Genomic DNA, 5000 nt, shown 5'->3' with positions numbered 1-5000 from the left:
ACGCCCCTCGGACCCACCGGGCTGCCTCGCGGGTCGAAGCGCCGGGGGCTGGCCGTGCCTAAGCGGGCAAGAAGCCGAGCCGAACCGCTGCGGGAACCGCCAACGAGAGCCGCGGAGCGCCCCAACTTTCCCACCAGCCGAGGCCCGGGCGTTGCAACCGCTCGCTAGCGCTGCTCCGGAGACGAGTCACCGCTCGCTCCTGTAGTACGTACCGACACTTCCTCGCCCGGAAAAACCTCCAAGAGCCTCGCCTCCGCCCACCGGGCAGGCGCGTCAATCACGCCGACCTTTACCATGACGTAACTGGAGGCAGCGAAAAACAGCGACCCCTACGAAAGCTCCGACCAAGTGGCGTGGACGGCAGGTCTACCCCTGCGCCCCTCGAACGCGACCAAGTCCCGCCGGAGCCCGGTAGACCTGACCCTCCTTTTCACCGGGCGCTCCGGCGGCCGCCACGGTCCCCGGAGCCGGGTAGACGTGGCAGCCGCCACCACGGAGCCGGGTAGACGTGGCAGCCGCCGCCGACCCCCCCCACGGAGCCGGGTAGACGTGGCAGCCGCCGCCGACCCCCCCCACGGAGCCGGGTAGACGTGGCAGCCGCCGCCGACCCCCCCCACGGAGCCGGGTAGACGTGGCAGCCGCCGCCGACCCCCCCCCCACGGAGCCGGGTAGACGTGGCAGCCGCCGCCGACCCCCCCCACGGAGCCGGGTAGACGTGGCAGCCGCCGCCGACCCCCCCCCCATGGAGCCGGGCAGACGTGGCAGCCGCCGCCGACCCCCCCCCACGGAGCCGGGTAGACGTGGCAGCCGCCGCCGACCCCCCCCCCATGGAGCCGGGCAGACGTGGCAGCCGCCGCCGACCCCCCCCCCCCCCCCCCCCCACGGAGCCGGGCAGACGTGGCGGCTGCTCCCCCGGAGCCGGGCAGACCCGACCGTCCTTTTCACGGGACGCTCCGGCAGCGACACGCCGCGGTCGCCGCACACCGCCAGCGGCCGCCACGCTGCCCGGAGCCATGTAGACGTGGCAGCCGCCTGTTCCGGCGCCGGGTGGGCCTGGCAGCCAGCCCCGGAGCCGGCTAGACGCGGGTGGCTGCCCCGCTCCTCGCGTAGCCAGGTAGACGTGCCGCATGCTCAGTGCTCCGCAGGCAGGGGTACCCGCGTGGCCGGCTCCTCGCGGCCGTGGGGTGTTGGGTCTGGGCGGGGGTGGGGTGGTCGGTGGGGGCGAGGGGGTGGGGTGCGCGGACCGGCGGGGGTAATTTCTGATCACCTTCTTTCCCTTTTCGCCTCTTCTTCCCCCACGAGTCTTACGCGACTCTGCGACGCGGGCCACCCTGGTCGCGCGGCGGTGGGGGCCGGGGGGGGAAGGCGGCTCGGGGTCTTTTTTCTTTTTTTTTTTTCACCCCGTTTCCGGGATTTAAGCGCTTCTTATAAAGGGAGCTAGTTCAGGCGTGCCGTTTCACTCGAGAGGTTTTTACCTTTATCGGCTTCGGCAGGAAAAAAGTCGACAAAAGAGGACTGAAAATTACTGAAACGTTCCTTTTCTTTAAGTGCGCACGCTCACACCCCCCACACCCCCCCCCACTCCCCCCTCCTCACCCCCCCCGCCCACTGCGAGACGGTGGCTGCCGTGCGCTCACGGGCTTCACGGTCCCGGCCAGCCCCTCCGCTCGCTCCGTTCCTCTCCCTCCCCCCAACCCTTACCCCCCACCCCCAGCACACCGTCGGGCTGGCGGGGGACCGGTTAGAGGCAGCAGCTTGTGTTCACGAGCCACCCGGCTCACCGGCGCAAGTTTGCCGCCCGCCGGGAGACTTCGGGACCGGTCGGCCCTAGCCAGCTTCGGGTCCCGGCGCCACCGGGTGCTCGCCGACTTTCGGTTTTGGTTTATTTCGGGTTTGTTCGTTTGGTGCTTTGTTCTTTTTCTCTCTCCCCTTCCCCCTTCCCCCTTCCCCCTTCCCCCTTTCCCCCCCCCCCCGCCCCGTTTCACTGTCGTTTGTAATTTTTAAAAATAAATCGATTAAAATACGTGTCTGCGATCCTGCAGACTTTGTGTGTGTCTCCTTCCCACCCCCGCTCCCCCCCCCCCCCCCGACACACGCTCCGATGCACGCGCGTCAATCATGCCGACGCGACGGAGAGACAGAGTGGCACCCACAGGCACCCGCGCTGCATTTCGGAACCGGCGGACCGGTGGGTGCGGCCCCCGCCGACCGCAGAAGCCCTGGCGCCGCGGAGCAGCGGGGGGGGGGGGGGGGGGGGGGTGGAGGGACGCAGCCGCCCGCCCTGCGCAGGCGCGCACGCCTCGCTGCTCGGCAACCGGGCCCCCGCCCTCGGGGAAAGGGCGGCAGTTCCCGCCTCGCTAGGCTGACGGTCCGGCGCTCAGTCGCGGCGAGAGCCGCAGCGGGAAAGGGAGGCCGGCGCAGAGGCGCAGAGAGCGGTCAGCGAGCAGGCGGGGAACCCGGCGCAGAGGTAGGCTGGGGAGAGCGAAAGGGTGTCGCTTTTTTGGAGGAGATTTCCATCGGGGTCGCTCGGCGCTTTTTAGATTTTATTTTATGGGTATGTTTTTTTTTCCCCCCCCGCCTCCCTCCCTCCCTCCCTCCCTCCCTCCCTCCCTCCCCCCCCCCCCCCCCCCGTTTCGCGTCCCTCAGGTTTTCCGCCCCCGGCAGGGGCGGGCAGACGCGCGGCAGGCAGGGCGGGCGAGCAACCGGCTGACGGCTTGACTGAGAAAGAAAGGAGGCGTCAGGGACGCCACTAGGTTCCAAAGTCTCCCGCCTAGCCTTCCCCGGGGCGGCTGACCTGGTAGTGGAAGGCGGGGGGGGGGGGGGCGGGGTTTGGGGGGGGCGGCGGCGGCGGCGGCGGCGGCGGGAGGTGGGGGGAGAGGCCGCGTTTGGGGGGGTGTGGGGTGTGGGGTGGGGAGCAGCTATACAAGCCGTGAACTACATGTCTGGGCGGGCGGGCGAGCGCAGCTAGACTACCGGCCGCTAGCTTCGTGGCCAGCGGGGGAGGGTCGGGGGCGAGGGGTGGGGGGGGGCGACGGACGGCGGCGGCAGCGGGAGGTGGGGGGAGAGGCCGCGTGGGGGGTGGGGTGGGGGGGGGTGTGTGTGGGGTGGGGAGCAGCTATACTAGCCGTGAGCTACATGTCTGGGCGGGCAGGCGGGGCTGTGTGCTGGGGGTTTGCGTCGGTGGCGCGGGGTGGGGTGAGGGGTGCGGGGCGGCGGGGCCGGGGGGGGGGGGGGGTGGGGTGGGCGGGGCGACGGACGGCGGCGGCAGCGGGAGGTGGGGGGAGAGGCCGCGTGGGGGGGGGTGGGGGGGTGGGGGGGGTGTGGGGTGGGGAGCAGCTATACTAGCCGTGAGCTACATGTCTGGGCGGGCAGGCGGGGCTGTGTGCTGGGGGGTTGCGTCGGTGGCGCGGGGTGGGGTGAGGGGTGCGGGGCGGCGGGGCCGGGGGTGGGGTGGGGGGGGGGGGGGTGTGGGGGGGGGGGGGGCGTGTGCAGTACGGACAGGGGCACGCAGGAGCGCCTGCGCGCGGCGCCGGGGGCGGGGGGGGGCGGGCTTCGGGCCAGCCTCGTCCGGGATGTCGGGCACGCAGGGAGGGAGACGCGAAAAAGAGCTGCAGATCGCCCCGCCTTCTCTGTTACAGCCGGCGTTGCCAGCCACGTACGATGCCCGGCCTGCGAGCCTGCCTGCCCGCGGGCGGGATACGCGCTCGCCTCGCTTGCCGGTCAGAGCCGTCCCTGGGAAAGCAGCAGCCGCCTGCCTCGGCCTGGGCAGCGACGGCGGTCCGCCGGGCCCGGCGCCGGCAGCGTGGGCTGCAGGGCCCCCTGCCGGGGCTGGCCGAGAGGCGGCCCACGCTTCTAAGGCCCGGCCGCCGGCCAGCGGTCGCGTGGCGGGCGGGACGCGTTCGAGCGGCGAGCGCTGCCGAGAGGACGGTCCCGTTCCGCCCGGGCCTCGAGGGGACGTGGAAGGGGCCCCGCGCCCCCGGCCGAAAGCAGCGGGCGCCGAAGCCCGGCGCCCGGGACAAGGCCGGACCCTCCCCACGCAGGCGGCGCGGAGGCGACCCGCCGCGGCCGGGCCGGGAGGGACCCGATCCGGTAGCGGCCTCAGCCGGCGGGCTGGACGGGGAACGCGTGAGGGAGTGCCGCGCGACACGCGCGCGCGCGCGCGACACGCGCACACCCCCCCACACCCCCGTCCCCCGTCCCCCACAGCACGCACCGCACACACCACGCGCGCGCGCGCGCACACACACACACCCACCCCACCCCACCCCCCGCATCACGTGCTGCCGCGTGCTACGGACGATTACCGCACGTCGTCGTAAGAAGTACCGGGACAGGCAAGGCGACGCAGATACGGCTCGGTAGGTGTCGATAAGTTGTTCGCTGACAGAGAATTGCCGACGAACGGGTGAGCGGACGGTCGGCGACGGACGCCGTAGCGACGCGCGCACGCGTTTGCGCGTACTGCAGGGGATCTCGGGGACGAGCCACGAAAGCGCCGGTAACGGTTACGGCGACGACGGGGAACGACCGCGCACGGCCTCGTAGAGCGAGAGCGCCGCGCCGCGATTCGACCGTCGGGCGTGGCGCGACGCGAACGCGCGACCGTGGCGAGCGTTACCGTAAAACGACGAGGGGGGACGGGGGGGGAGAAAAAGAGAGGCTTGCCATCGGCGTTAAAGGAAACGCCTCCTTAACGCGCTAAATCCCATCGATTCGCCCAGTCCTACCTATCGATCGTTACTACTAACGCTAACAGCGACGGCGCCGCCGCCAGCCACGACGACGGCTACGCGCGGTGGTTCCTCGTTACAGCCCGGGAGCCGCCCTACCGCCGACGGCGCGAGAGACGACCCTCGGTTCTCGCGACCCGGAAGAACAGCGGCGCTCGTACGAGTCCTAACGACTGCGAATCTGGTTAACGAACAAAGGAAGGAAGGAGAACGGAAAGCCTTACGAGCGCGAACGTTAAGCGTAGTGCTACGAGTAAGGCGATAGCGGCG

General features: G+C 71.4%; 1 long non-coding RNA gene across 1 annotated transcript; it reads left to right on the top strand.

Moving 5' to 3' along the window:
- Nucleotides 1–2282: 2282 nt before the first annotated feature.
- On the top strand, nucleotides 2283–3802 carry LOC135317545 (uncharacterized). The gene is made up of 3 exons (XR_010376367.1): nucleotides 2283–2467; nucleotides 2665–2797; nucleotides 3639–3802. It is a non-coding gene; the product is annotated as an uncharacterized LOC135317545 (long non-coding RNA).
- Nucleotides 3803–5000: the final 1198 nt, after the last annotated feature.

The sequence above is a fragment of the Phalacrocorax carbo genome, chromosome 26, assembly GCF_963921805.1.
Source record: "Phalacrocorax carbo chromosome 26, bPhaCar2.1, whole genome shotgun sequence".
In the NCBI taxonomy this organism is placed as follows: domain Eukaryota; kingdom Metazoa; phylum Chordata; class Aves; order Suliformes; family Phalacrocoracidae; genus Phalacrocorax; species Phalacrocorax carbo.
Note: the sequence above shows the minus strand (reverse complement) of the source record. Positions and strands in the feature narration are given on the sequence as shown.